The sequence below is a fragment of the Hyposmocoma kahamanoa genome, unplaced genomic scaffold (assembly GCF_003589595.1).
Source record: "Hyposmocoma kahamanoa isolate Upper Pololo Valley unplaced genomic scaffold, ASM358959v1 182, whole genome shotgun sequence".
Taxonomy (NCBI): domain Eukaryota; kingdom Metazoa; phylum Arthropoda; class Insecta; order Lepidoptera; family Cosmopterigidae; genus Hyposmocoma; species Hyposmocoma kahamanoa.
Window position 1 is genome coordinate 4,109,293 of NW_020653713.1, and position 16,235 is coordinate 4,125,527.

Below are 16,235 nucleotides of genomic sequence, written 5' to 3' on the forward strand. Positions count from 1 at the left end.
GAAAGGAGAACTAAAGCGTATGTAACTCAAACCCGCGTGTAACTTAACTTTAGATACCATTATTTAGATTGCCAAAATATTGGAGGGCAATAAACGTCTAATATAGATAAAAAAATTACATGATTATGACTAAGTTTAGATACTTTAATGGAAATAGAATACAAATAAAAAACAACTACTTTTTTAAAATAAAATCTTCAATTTAATTTGAGATTAAAATACCACTCAAACAGACACCCAGAATCCAGACAACGCAGACCATCGATGTCGAGAATATCACAACTGGACTTAACCTACGATATTGGCGGGAAAAATGTAGGTAATATAAATAATTACATTTAATTATTAATACAAAGATCGAACACTAAGAAAAATTCCTTCGATCCTGCTGGATTCGAACCCGCGCCTTCAGCGTACTGTGCCTGACGCTTTTCCAAATGAGCCACGGAACGAATCAGCAGACTTCGCGAATTTTTTTATCTGTTTGTTACAGACATTTGTTTTTGGTTTTAAATGACTTTTTTGCCATTGTAATTTTCATGGACGGGCCCCGTGCAAAGCGGCTTTCACACACGGTCTTCATGGTGTCGCCATCTTTGAGGTTTCGGGTTCGATTCCCAGCCGGGTCAATGTAGAATACTAACTTTTCTATATTGTCTCGGGTCTGAGTGTTTGTGGTACCGTCGTTGTTTCTGATTTCCATAACACAAATGATTTAGTTACTTTAGTTATTTAGTTGTTAGAGCAACGTATGTCATGTTGTCTAGTATTTATGTATTTCCCAAGGAGCACACTTTACACGCCTTAAAACTATTATATCTATAAACAGACTTAATACGGTATCGATTTAGATAATAGTTCTCTATAAATGGTTTTACAAAAAAGAAATTGTTCTTATAGACTTATTTCACTCAAGTCAAAATTTTAACGCCTTCTTAATACCAAACAACTTAATTAAGTGTAATCTCTCTTACGATTTACTCTTATAGTCCTTATTTTAAGTTCATCTGTAGAACAACTGATTATTTTTAGTAAAATTGTTCTATACACATCCAGTAAACTCTATTAATACTCTAAAAAACTAGTGTTCTTAAGTTTAATATATTTAATTTATAGACGTTCTGTAGTGTTTGTACTTATTGACAAACATTTTATAGCGCGTCTTCAGTAGATTTTATTTATAAAAATACTACAATTAGGGTTTTTACTCTATTGACCGTTGTAAGAGTTCATGCAAAATGGATAAAGTAAAGAATATTAAAAGATCTGGTGGAGGTGCTGACCCTTGGATATTAAGTCACATCATTCGATACAATCAGCGTTGCCAATACCAATTGTTCAAAATCTCCAAAAATCACGGTTAAAATCCTCAAATTTGGGGACAGCAAAGTTCATGTTCCCCACAAATTCCCCGCATCTCGAATTTTCATTATTTATTAGAAATACATCGCTTAAAAATATAATAAAGAATTAAGAAACTCAAAATGTAATAATCTATTACGTTTGCTGTGAATGTAAACAGAACGTAAAAAGTAAAACTAATTATAAAATTAGATGACCTTAAATCGTTTATTTATTTTAATAATAATAATAATAACGTACACACTCAACATAACCCCGCACTAGGGAAACCCTGTGTCGCGGGTGCCATGGACACACACGTAGACAACCACAAGGTACACCCATTACATACCCAACCCCACACTCACGAGAGAAATAAATGTAGGCCATACAAATATTTCTTCCGACCCGGGAATCGAACCTGGGACCTGGTAACCGTTCGGCCACTGAGGCAGTTACATTAATTATAATATTAATTAGGTTGAACATTAATCTGTAATCAATCTGAACAAAAAATAATTTTTCTTTGCCTTACAAAACTAAGTAAATTGATTATTTGTTGTGCATTTGGTGACACTATGTTAACGTTAGAAATAATCAATGAGTTTCGACCTATATTTAATGTTTAAAGTTGGCGAGTGGTAAGTTGTGGTGTGGAAGTACCAACTGCTCGGCTTTGTTTCTCAACAGCTGATTTCGATTTGCTTCATACCGGGGACCGGCCTAAGCGGGAGAAAGAATCGCAAACTCAACACGCACCGACTGGTAATTTTACATTTCAGAACCAAGTGCTCTAATTAATTCTATTTAAGCTGCTTGTTAATAATGCGAGGGATGTGCGATGTTGAAAAACACGTCGATATAGTCCATCACAGTGTTTCTAACGATCAAACAGCGATGCGTCAGCAATTGATAGATTAAACAAAATGATAAAATGTTAGAATCCCCACATTTTCCTTACATAGCGCCAATCCCCACAAAATCCCCAATCAATTTGAAACTCACCACAATTTGGGGAATTCCCCACAAATTGGCAACGCTGGATACAATAGTCGTAATTCGCGCTCTGGCCGGTCATGGCATCATTTGTTTGTTGACAAATAAATAAACATTGTGAAGTAATTCCTTGTTCTGAAATGATAAAAACAATTGAAATGAGCGCGTAAACTACTGTACTTCAATATTGTGTATGTGTATTGTGCCGCCTATCAATAGAATACAGTGAAATCATTGTGTGAAATGTGGTTGGCGTGAAGAAATAACCTCAATTTTGTAATGAAAATTTTATTTCTTCCAACATAAGTTAGGTATGTCATTAAAATATCCCTTATATTTATATGATAGGGAATTTATCCGCCTTTCTAGTCATATATAACACATTCCATATAATTATACAGAATAACGTTTTTTTGCGACAAATTGGATTTTTTCAATTGTTTTTTTGACCTAGTGTTTTGAAAAGTTTTTTATTGCATAATACGCTCACTATTTCCTATAACTTTATAAAGGTTTTGTAGTACTGTCAAAAGAAAAAATCGCTTAGAAACATCGCGTTTTGTAGACAATCATAAAAACTTCATAGGAGTGAAAGTTCTTCTACAAGATCAACTACACTAAAGCAAGTAAAAATAATCTTTTCGTATTCTAAAGTTTTTCTAAAAATAAAGCTATAGACAAAATGCTCCCAACTGTGTTTTGAAAAAAGCTTTAAATTCTTATCGCCATTTTTATTTTTAAAGAATGACTATGAAGTAGCCGTAGTAGTTTAAAAAGTAAATCTAAGTTGAAATTAGCTTGAAGAAGCCTAGAACTTCTTGGAAATGGTTTGTTTTGTGAGTTATTTTGTATATTTAAGCTTTCTATAAATATTTAAAACCGAAAATCGATAACTGTATTATTATTAGGTTTATATTTTATACATAAATATTTAAAATTTAGCGAGCGCATTACTTTTATGGCAGGTTTTACATCACTTTTCACAATGTATTTAAAGACGCACGTCAATTTGCGCTTACTAACCTATTAAACATTGCGCGAAAAAGTCAGAAATATTATATCTAATTTCGCCATGTTGCAATTTTGATAGTTTTGTAAGCCATTAAACTTGAAATCTATTAGTATTAAGAGAATTGCGTCTTATATTTGTAACGCTAGTATTTTGTTTTTAAAATAGCATTACTAAGAAAACTATTATAGACTATAAATTGTCTAAAAACTGTCTACAAGACTAAATAAAAACTGCAAATGGTCTTGTAGCATTCTAGAAGGGTTGCTTGAGAAAAAAGATAAGAATCACTCTTAACACTACCTACGGATGGTTTCTCAAAACACTCTTGTGATCTAGTAATAAAGTTATGCCCACTTTTACTTTAAATTATCTAGAAACATTCTTCGAGATATCTTGAGGGAATTTGAACTTTTAAAATATTCAATCGAAATAAATTCTTTAGATATGGGTGTGCTGCTTGGGTTATTTGTTTATGGTGGGAAAACATTGTGCTATTCAATAAACTTAATATTTTAATTACGTTTAAGTTACACAAATGAAGTGTTTTAAGAGGCGATTTATCTGATACTTAACAATCAAATTGAAATCGTAAAGATATCTCTTGTGATTCTTTAGTAATTCATATCGAGTCTTCAGTTGTTCTTTAAGACATATTTCCAAACACTTGCTCTCTGCCTATGAATACAGGCTATGCTTTCTCAATAAATAAAAAAAGAACATCAAATAGCGGCCGATGTAACCAGTTTAATCCAACCGGCCAGACATACCGACGCCGCGGTAACTTTGTAGCGGCGGCAAGATTTCAAACATTGTCAGATTACTTGAGCTTTTTGCGTTGGTATTATCGGCGTTTGTTAATCTATAAGATTAATAGCTATTATTAGTATTTTACTTTGTAGGTATTATGAGGTAAAAAAAGTGAAATGCGCTCTCTGTAAGGAGAAGAAGTGGTAGTTGTAACAGGTAATGTCATAATTATTATTTATTTAATAATTTTTTTTCTGAGTGTTCGATCTTTGTATTAATAATTATAACAAACTAGTGGAGTAATTTCACAAAAAATAATTAAATATCAATTCAATAAAAATTTAATTAATACAGTGAATAGCGACATCTCTCGCCAGGACTGGTAGCTGTAAAGGTACTAACTGGGTGATAAATCTGTCATAGATTTCTCATAGATGGCGCTACGACTAAAAAGTCGTTGAAAAACCAAATACAAAGACACGACCCAAGCACATAGAAAAATTCGTGAAGTCCGTTGGTTCGTTCCGTGGCTTAGTTAGTATAGCGTCTGGCACGGTATGCAAGAGGACGTCGGTTCGAATCCGACCGGATCGAAGGAATTTTTTCTGAGTGTTCGATCTTTGTATTATTAATTATAACAAACTAGTGGAGTAATTTCACAAAAAATAATTGAATATCAATTCAATAAAAATTTAATTATTATTTTAAGATTATTTTTATTAATTTATTTTCAATAATGTGATAACCTGACGCAAGATAAACATTCATTAGGTACAGTTAGTGAATTACATATTAAAATAAAATGTAACTTGCAATATTAAAGAGAGAGAAAATTTCAATAGCAGTAGAGCTCCTTGTGAAAGAGTTCGTCCATCGTCCAGGGAACTACAACCACCTTACCTATTTCTACCGCCAAGCAGTAATGTCATTTGAACGTTAAGGGTGCTGGTGAAATTACAGGCACATGGGAATTGTCAACTTATGTCTCAGGGTGACGGGTGTAGCAGCAGTGCCCACCAGATATTTGCGATTTAAAGCTCTGAGTGGCACTCAGTCGCAAGAATTATGCGTCCCGTCACTAGAAATTACAAAAAATAGAGAAAAAGCATATTTTCGAAAAATAACCAATATGGGTATTACTTCTACAAAAACAACTTAATTATATGATCTACAATAAAAGACAATAAAACAAAAAATATATATTACGTTTACAAAATATTAGTTTGCATCTAAATATACACGTATGTGAAACTATATAAATATAATCAGCTCTTATAACTTAATATTTTTATAAAATTTAACCTGTACTTACCTGCGCTTATTATAACAAAGATAATTTTAATATAATAAAAGATTAAGGAAAAGGAGAATAAAAGATAACAAGCCCCTTATCCAAAAGGCACTTTTATAATGAGCAAACAAACGCCGTTTCATCAAGTTTCAATACAGAAATCAGTAAAGAAATGATCAACCTCATTGTCAGGCCTCGAGTGCGTTCGGAAGCCTCCACTCATTGTCGCGCTGCAAAACCGCTGCATCATTTTAATCAAACTTAAAGTTATTTATCATTCCCTCCCTCTTAGAAATCATTTTTAAAATAAACACAAAGAATGTTGGGAGAATGCGTTACAAAAATATTTAAAGGATTTAAAGCAGTCGTTTTTAACAGGTGTACGATTCTTGGTGTTCCCACTTTTTCGAAGTCACTGCTTGCAGAACGTCGTACACGCCTTTCTACTTAATCTTTACTATATACTTTATGATGTATCTCATAAGGTACATTGTTGTTTGATTTTTAGGTATAATTTATTACTTTTAAAGCGTACTAGGGTTGTCGAAACCAAGGCTTCTCAATGAACTTTTTTTTTGCTGTCTACTTAATACCATTTTGTTTTTATTTGTTAGGTACATATGTTTTATTTTTTCTATAAGGATGCCGCATTCCATTTGATTATTACACTATCTATAGTTTTGTCGATCGTATCTTAATAAAGAGGCTGTTTTGAAGTTTCTTAATAGACTTTTTCTCTTTTTTTCTTTTCGTGGTAATTAAAAGTGTTCGCTCAGTGATTTTTTTTGTTTGATCATTATCTACGTATTGATGCTTTTGTTATCAATTGACTTCTAATGTTGAGGTTAATTTTGTAATGTTATTCATGATTTAGAAACTATGTCAAGAATTCTTATGATAATAATGTTCATAACTGTAGTTCATATGAACCACTGACTAACCACATAATATATGAGAACGTTTAATTTGAAAAAAGAATTACTTAAATCGTCTTTTAAATTCGAATAAACATTCTGGTATGTGGCCAGTGTTCATATGAAAGTAGTTAACATGATTCAATCTTTTTGTAAATTTGACCATGCCGTGGTGTTATTTTTTAAAAATAATATTATGATAAACTACACGCCTGTCCCTAACAGTTGCAGTGCCATTTAGAGCTTAAAATCGCAAAGATGTTAGGGGCACTGCCACTGCGCCTGTCGCCCTGAGACGCATTACTGCTTGGCGACAGAAATAGATAAGGTGGCATTCTTCCCAGGACGAACTCTTTCACAAGGAGCTCTATTCCTATTGAACTATACGTACCACTGGTATGCTTTTAGCTTGGTCCTTCTCGTCGATATCGATAGAGTTGAATTGATCTTTAATATGAAGGGGAACATGTTGTTGACTGTAGATTCTAGCGGGTCGCATCTCTCTCTAAATGCTTTCAAGTTAATTTGAAAATGGTATTCCAATGTATTATTTCTATTATTACTTATTGGCGTTATAATGTAAACTGCTTCCGTTGCCAAACGTTTATCATGCTGGTCTGCCACGCAGACGTCTCGGGTTCGACTCCTGGGAGAAATATTTATATTTTTTTGCCTACATTTATTTTTCTGGTGAGTTTTGGTGTAATTTGTAGTTGTCTATATTTGCATCCATTGCCCGCGATAAAGGGCTTTTTATTTTTTTTTTATAATACCAGGTGACGGGATGGACAAATCGTGCGCCTGGTGGTAAGCGACACGCCTATCCATAGCAGTTGCAGTGCCACTCAGAGCTTTAAATCGCAAAGATCTTAGAGCCACTGCAACTACGCCCGTCACCTTGAGACACAAGTTGACAAGTCCCATGTGCCTGTAATTTCACCACCACAAATTTTCCTTCAAAACCGGAACGCAGTAATGCTCACATTACTGCTTGGCTGGGAGTACCTCCCTGGACGAACTCTTTCACAAGGAGCTTTACTGCTACGAAACTAGGATTTTCCTAGTGCGGTGCTATGGGTGCGTACGGTATAATTATTAGTACTGTAATGAGGTTGATACGTTCTTAAGTATCATAGGAATGAACCGGATCAACAAAAATGTATAATAGATACTGAATCACTACACATAACACTTACTCATTTATTTACTTACCCTGACGTAGCAAGCCAAAGCGGATCTAAGACTCCGTAACTATAAAACTCTATTGCGTTGTTATTCCTCAGCTTGGAGCTCACAGGTATTCTCCACTTTCTCTGTTTAAATTCTACTGGAACATATGATAATAAAGTTAAAAAATATGACCACCAATTGCCTGAGATTGCATCCTACAGAATATCCATATACAATCTGGTCTCGTAGGAGATGGTGTAAGTTCTCGACATTGGCAACAATAGGAGTAGGGTACAGTAGTATGTTTTAGAAGGCAGTTGAACACAATTGTGAGTGCATTAAAAAAAATCGTTTACTATTTTCAAATAAACCAAGTAATGGCTGTTCAAAAAGTGAAACTAAACTTACGCTTTGTCGGTGTCCTAAAAAAGCACTCATCATACCCAAAAATCATATTTTACCGCATTCACGACTTTAACGCCGGATTCATTGATCATTGATCAATATTACAGATCCGTCGGTGCTTTTGCGCAAAGGAACTCATGCGCACGTAAGTGGGGTAGTTTTCAAATATGGAATGTTTATAATAGTATCGGGATATGATATGTTATATCCGTTAAGAATTATGATTCGAGTGTCGGTGCCTTTTCTAAATGTAATTGTTTACTTCCGGATCATTTTGCCTGTAAACGTTTTTGTTATATTATAATCTTTTGTCGAAATATATCACTACTTTAAAGTTAAATGGGTACAGTGGAGCACACCAAGAATTTGTAATTTTTTTTGTCAAAAACTGTCCTTATAATATTTACGATACAAGCCAATCGTCGTTGATACCTACATCTATGTATGTTAGACCATATTTTCCCAAAGTGGTCCCTACAGTGAGCGCTGAAGAGTCCTAAGACCTCGGAAGCAATTGGGGGGCGTTGATGCTGTCTATAGAGTGCATTTGAAAAAATAACTTAAATTATGTATCTATATAATTTTTGTTTCTTGTGATTTTTTGTGTTACGTTAATATAAAAAATACTTGTTTTATTTTTTTATGGTGGTGGACGTTCAAACTTTTTTTTGCTTAAATAGGCGATTTTGGAAGTTTGGGAACCTGTGTGTTAGACCAATCATAAGCATTTTTAGGGCGCTAGTGAAACAATAGACTTGTCAACTTATGTCTCTGGGTGTCAGGCGCAGAGGCAGTGCCCTCAAATCGTCGCGATTTAAAGCTTCGAGTGGCTGCAACCTTTAACCTGCAACTGTTATGGACAGGCGTGTAGCTTACCTTCAGGCGCACTTGATATACTTGATATAATAAAAAAAAAAATTAAAAACCATTATTAACGTAGCATAATAATTTGATTGGTCTTTGTGGCGTAGGCCGAGAGCGAAAACAAAAAAGATTTGCTAAATGTTCTTAATGTTTTAAATATGTTCTTATCTCATATGTATATATATATAAGAACCTCACAATCATCACGCCTATCCTCCAATAGGACATGCATTAATCGGCAAACCGTACAGAGAAGTATCTAAACGTGTCAACGGTCAATCTAAAAAGTCATAAACTAATACTAATAAAATAATAGTAATCCTCGACTAATTATCATGAAAATTATCAAAAAAAAATGGTAAATTTTTATTGAATGTGTTTACAGAAAGGGTCACCATCATGATATTCAATTATTTTTTGTGAAATTACTCCAATAGTTTGTTATGGCTAGTCGTTGAAAACCAAATACAAAGATCCGACAACAAGCACACAGAAAAATTCTTTTATTTCGAACCCTGGTTTCCCAATACTATACTTATTACCGTTTATTATACATATAGTCTTTTTTTAACATATCCTCCGTCAATGATATCACATACCTAAAGTACAATAAAACAGATCACCCAAACATTTACAATCATCCCAAGTTACTTCTAAATCATTAACCATAGCTCATATGTACAAAACGGTAACGCTTACTAACGGTCCATTAACCATATCAAATCGCAAGTTTGCACAACAATTGTTACAATCGTTCTCTTTACACGAATCTCTATTTTTTCGCTCGATTTTTAACGCATTTATAGCGGCCATTATCCCATATAAACCATAAACAATTCTCAACTTTACTTCGTCAGTTTTTGATGTTATTTTAGGTTGTTACAAAATACCGACGATCAATAAAATTATAGGTAATGTTTCATACTTGAAAGTATTTTTGTTGTATGTGTTGTGTTCTGGTGTGGAAATTTAATTAGTTCTGTGCAGATGTCCCTGAATAGTAAATTTAATAGATTTTCTAATAAATCATTGATATAGGCATTTAAGAACATTTTTCACAATGATTCAAAATGTCTTTATTTCATAAGGTTTCTTTTTAATATCAAGTGACGGGACGAACAACTCGTGCGCCTGATGGTAAGCGACACGCCTGACCATAACAGTTGCAGTGCCACCCAAAACTTTAAATCACAAAGATCTGAGGGTCATTGCCGATGTGCCCCTCACCCTGAGATATAAGTTGACAAGTCCCATGTGCCTGTCATTTCACCAGCACCCGTATCCTTCAAAACCGGAACGCAGTAATGCCTGACAGTACTGCTTGGCGGCAGAAATAGGTAAGATAGCAGTACATCCCTGGACGAACTCTGTCACAAGAAGCTCTACTGCTACTAAATGGAGGTCGTTGTGAAAGATAAGCAATTAATTACTTGAAATCGTAAACTCTATTTACCCATTCGTTAAGTAGATACCTCTGAGAAGAATTTATAAAAAATGCTAGGGGTTGCTCTTTGTGGCAAAGCTCTTTGTCTTCTACGGTATTTGTTATTAAATATATTTTATTAGACATACTTAAACGAATGAGTAACATGCATTTTTATTACCCAAGTTACATGGAAGTGAATGGGAGGAATTTTGTATGAAGTGAATGGAGTCTCATTTCTTCAGCAATATGTGCGGTATTAGCTTATAGACAGAATGTTGAACAGTCTAGAAAAAGAGCGTTGTAGTATGAAAGATGTTTTAGTGACCACGATATAGAGAGGGATGCTTCTATAGTTTAGTAACGTAGAATGTTGGTAAATTGACTGCACAAATTTATAGAGCAAATGTGGATGGAGGCGTGCGATGAATTAGACCTCGGCGTACATTATCTTAATCAGATTAGGGATGTTCATAAAAAGGATGGGTTAAAAGTATCTAGAATAAACGGAAATGTATGAAGAGACTGATGGGAAAGGAGGAGGCGAAGGAGGATTATCAGGAGTGAGGTCTATAATCTGTGCCTATATATATTAGAGACCCCCACACCAGCGTCTTTCGAGCGTTAGCGTCTTGCCATAACACGCACAGCGTCGACGACGACGTCCACACAGCGGCGACTCAACGCAGTATCCCTAACTAATTTTTGTGGGCGCAACGCCAGCACCGAGCGACTGGTAAATAAAGTCGGGTATACGCCACGCTGACATTGTGTCGCGGTCGCGCGGACGTCGTGTCGACGTTATGCGTGTGTTGGTACGTCTTGCCACTAACGAAAAACGGAGGTCTCTAATAACCAATAATTTAATACTGTCTAATAAAAACTAAAAATTTAATACTGTTATGGAAGAGCGGGGTTTCCTGGCACAGGCATTATATGCTTAAACGGAGACTCCTCCCACTAGAAAGTAGACTAAAGTGTGTTAAGATAATAAATTATTATTATTATTATTGTCTTTATTCTTCTCCGCTTGTTAGCTGGTTTGAAACGCATTTACGGACCGAAGTCAAGTAAATGCAGTATGGCGTGTATCTTTATTATTATTATTACAACGCACACACGCACATCCCCGCACTAGGGAAATCCTATGTCGCGGGTGCCATGGACAAGACATAAACAATCACAAATTACACCCAAACTCATGAGAGAAATAAATGTAGACCTTACAAATATTTTTCCCGGCCCGGGAATAGAACCTGGGACTTCTGCGTGGCAGTGCAGCATGGTAACCGTTCGGCCACGGAAGCAGTTCAAGTAGGTATGTATTTATGTATGCATAAAGTTTTGTGTCACGATTGTTTTAAACGGTATCGGTATTTAGTGTAAAGAGAGATGATGTTGTGACATTTTTAAGTAAATATTATATTTGTCCATATTTTTTTCTCATGTCCACAGTTTTAGGTATGTAGCTAGAGCATCAAAACAAAAACACGATCCACCATCTTGTTCGATTACCGGACATAAGGGTGACACTATCGAAACCCTTTGAGCCCCTTTTCGAACGTTAATGCCGTGACAAATGCCAAATTTATGCGCCTGCGGTGGCTGCGCGACCCCCGCTGCGCGTGCGCTGGCCTCTTTAAGACTTGTGTATACATATTGACTATGGGAATTCGTGGTACCTAAATGCCAAGTTTCTTTTAGTGCGTCTTGCATAATAAAATGTGAAGTGAGACAGTGCACTTATAGCTTCTTCCAATTTTTACTCTATGGCTGAGAAACACGAGGCAAGGAAAAAATTTCAAAATCTTTTTTCTATGTTTTGAATTACTACAAAGTTCAGTTGTTAATTTACAAGATGATAGGTGAGGTTTATGTAGACACGCCGTAATCCTCTGTAGCTGAATCTTAGACCCATTTGACACTTTGTTTGTATTCTTCTTCTTCTTAATGTGCCACTTATCTACGACCATCGTGGCTATTCTCATTATTGAAGCTGCCGCACGAAAGAGGGAATGTGTGCTAAGGCGGAACCAGTCTCTCAGATTCTTCAACCACGAGGTTTTTCTCTTACATTATTGGTTGAAGAATTCGGTATCTATTTCCCCTCATTACGTGGCCAAAATACTGTAGCTTCCTTTCCTTTACAATTCTGAGTATTTTCAACTTTTTTGTTTGTATTATTAATTTGTAATTTCTTGGTAAGTAAACCATTGTTTTCCCGATCAAATATCACGTATGCTTTCTTTTAAATCAGTACAGATATAGAGAACAAAAAAAAATTAATTCCTAGTGTGTAATAATCGCTTAAGAATATTTAAGAAATTTAGATTTTTCTTGAGTTCGCTTTTGGATATCAGCTTATTTTCAAGTGGAGTCTAGACCGATAATTATATTACATTTGGAATGCAGTATATAATACATATGCAAATAACAATTTTAAAATCCGTTCTATAAGGCAGTAGATATGACTAAGGTGTTGATGATATACACTGTTAGTCGGGTATCTACTTCAAATTAATTTCGAATTTTAGAAGAGAAAGAGATAATTTCTTATAAACACACACAACAACATCAAATAATATAATAAAAATACAAATTAGAGGTTTAAAAGAAACAGTGAAAACAAACTTAAAAATTTTTTTTTAATTATTTATTCGATTTGATAATTTTTATCTCCAATGTGCGAGGACCCTTACAAAATTATATCCAAATAAAAATTTTAAAATTGTATCCAATAATAAATCATATATTTGTTACAGGTACAGGTAGGTTCAATCGTAGTGATGTCATTTTCGCAAAACAGTAGCCTTGGTGCCCCATAATGATATTTATCTTGACATGGTAAGTATAATAAACATGCTACTTTCATTTAATGGTTTTCCAGACTAAATGCCATTGGGCATTCTCTACCAATCCACATAGACGGCTGGGTTCATAAATATCAAGTGCCGGCTAAGATTATTAATAATAAAACAATGATAATGTGCCCAATAACCCCACGTGGACTCAAACTAGGGAATTCCCAGTATTATTATTACCAGAGCAACGGAAATTACTCCGGGTTTCTAACTTACCATGAACTCTTACAGTTTAGAACCTAAAATGAATCTTTGTGAGATAGCGCTACATGAAGTGTATATCACCATTCCGCGTTTTTGTCGTTACGAACCTATACTGATCTGTAATAAAGTACATGGTAAGGCCCCAGAATCATTTAGAAAAGTTGAATGTCTTAATTAACGGTCTATGCTAATTTATTTAATGAAATTACCTGAGATCGTAGCTCCTGTCAGGGAAATTTCTAGTTGAAAATCAGTGCTATGTAAACCAAGTCTGCACGGCATATACGTTTAGAAAGCAGAATATATAACTTATAGCATTTTGTTTTAGTTAGGTACTATTGATATATTAACTGCCTCCGTGGCCGAACGGTTACCATGCCACGCAGAGGTCATAGGTTCGCTTCCCGGGCCAGGGAGTAATATTTCTATGGCCTACATTTATTTCTCTCGTGAGTTTGGGTGTAATTTGTGGTTGTGTATGTGTGTGTCCATGGCACCTGCGAAACAGGGATTTCCCTAGTGCGGGGCTATGTTGAGTGTGTGCGTTATTATTATTATTATTTTCTTTATTTTTCTCAGCTTGCGAGCTGGTTTGAACCACCTTGCGGACCGAAATAAAAAAATGCAGCATGTCTATGTGGACGGTGGTGGTGGTGCGTAACAAAAGCTTACTTCGTCCTTCCTTACCTATTATTATTATCATATGTAACATTTTCTTTTGTATGTTGTGTGTATTTTTTTGTGTGTGTGGCAACTAAACGGAATTTGAATTTGGAATTTGGAAGTTTCCCAAATTGGTACTACCAGGAGTAGAACCCGGGATCTCTGCATCTAGCGCCCACAGTGCAAACCATTGCTCCGCCAAGATCGTCAATGGATTAGAGTATTTTGTGTACATTTGTAATAATCATAAAATCATTATCATCAGCCTATTTATACGTCCACTGTTGGGCACGGGTTCCTCTAACCCTCTGGTTTGGGTCATAGTCCGCAATACTGGGACTTCACACGTCTTCCAAAGGTTATTAACCTACTTCAACATACATACAGAATTCATCGCGCAGATTTTTGTAGCAGTAGAGCTCCTTGTGAAAGAGTTCGTCCAGGGAAGTACTGCCACCTTACCTATTTCTGCCGCCAAGCAGTAATGTCATCATTACCGCGCTCCGGTGTTGAAGGGTAAGGGTGCTGGTGAAATTACAGGCACATGGGACTTGCCAACTAATGCCGCTGGGTGACGGGCGCAGTGCCCCTTATATCTTTGTGATTGAAAGCTCTGAGTGGCACTGCAACTATTATGGATACTGTACGTGTCCCATACCATCAGGAGTACGACTTATCCGTCACTAGGTATCATAGAAAAGCTTTCTTTCCTTTCCCTGTTGGCTAGAGATCTTGCTACTAAACCTTCATAAAATATGTACGCGGCTTGGAAATTTATATCATAGGTACACGCTGCAGGATTCGAACCGTCTATGTCTCAATTTAGAAGCAAACGTTCTCCCAATAAGCTACCGCCGCTCTTATAATAATAATATAATCGATAATTCGTAATCGAGTAGCGAATTATACCTCAAAAATAATACAAGACCAACACAGCGGGTTTTAAATCACTTTTAACTTCTAAAAACAAAATAAATTGTACATTTCTGTTGACATCTTTTAAACAAACTTTAATTTACGGTCACTTAAACCAATTTTAACTTTACATCAGCTGGATAAACAACATTTTAGATCTGAAAAATTAAAGTTGTTAATTTGCAAAACCCAGTGGTCACATTTCAAAGTAATTCCGAAGCTTAATTTAATTTGTATTTTGATTAATAAAAGGCAGCCGCTGTGACGTTTTTCCAATAACATTTTTGACACCTTATTTATGGGATACACCAATTTGTATGGGATTTTCCTAGTTCTTACATTATTGTCATGGAAATGTAGAATGCGATTTAAATTTAAAGAACCCAAAAAAAGATATACATCTCCATATTGACCATGAAGTATCAACAACTACTGTCTCATCATTAATCTATTGTACGTTCCACTGCTGGGCACCTCCCCTAAGAAGATAATTTAGGACATAGTCCGCAATACTATCCCAATGCCGGTTTGGTACTTTCCACGAAAATCTTCTTCGACTGTTATCACTATGTTTTCCTTTAGCTACAAATATTCTACTTCATCTTTTTCTTATTTTTTAGTACCTTGTTCTTTGTACCTTGTTTTGTTTTCATTTGTGTCTACACGAGAGGAGGTGGATTTATTTTCAAATATATAATTTTCATCATTACTGCTGTCTGTGAGAGACGAAGCGCGTTTATCTAAAACAAAACACACAGTTGCAACATCACAGGACAATACAAAGCATAGCCTATAAAGCTGCTATAGTTCATTTCATATAGCATGGGTACGGTGACATTTGAGATTTGTTGTTTCTAGAGATGTACTAATATAAAATCGAATAAAAAAAATTTTTTTTAAGTATCTTATCGAGATAATTTGTAACGAGAAAGAGAGTCGATTTAGAGACAATAAATTAAGAACAGATAATTAATAAAATAAAAAGGTTTAAATTACCATGTTATTCAGTACCCAAAACATACACAATACATAAAAAATCAACAACAACTAAATAAAAAGTCTACAACAAACCTTAAAATCAATAGCAACGAAACGAAGTTTGCACAATTACCTACTCCAAAAACTACACGCGAAACTAAAAATAAAAGAAAACTACCCGCATACCAGGTGCACGCACGCGTGACACACACAGGTGACGCGAGATACACAATAGCCGATTCAGTTTAGCGACTCTATGGTGTAAATCTCTATGGATAAATATTCCGTTTTGCGCATCAAGTAGTTGGGGCTTATTATTTTTATCTTAATCATTATATTTTCTGACTACTTAATATACTGTCATTTTTAAATTACAACTGCAACAAATATAGTTTGTTTTTGGTATATTATAACAAACTTATATTTCTTTTCGTAACCTGGTTGAGAGATT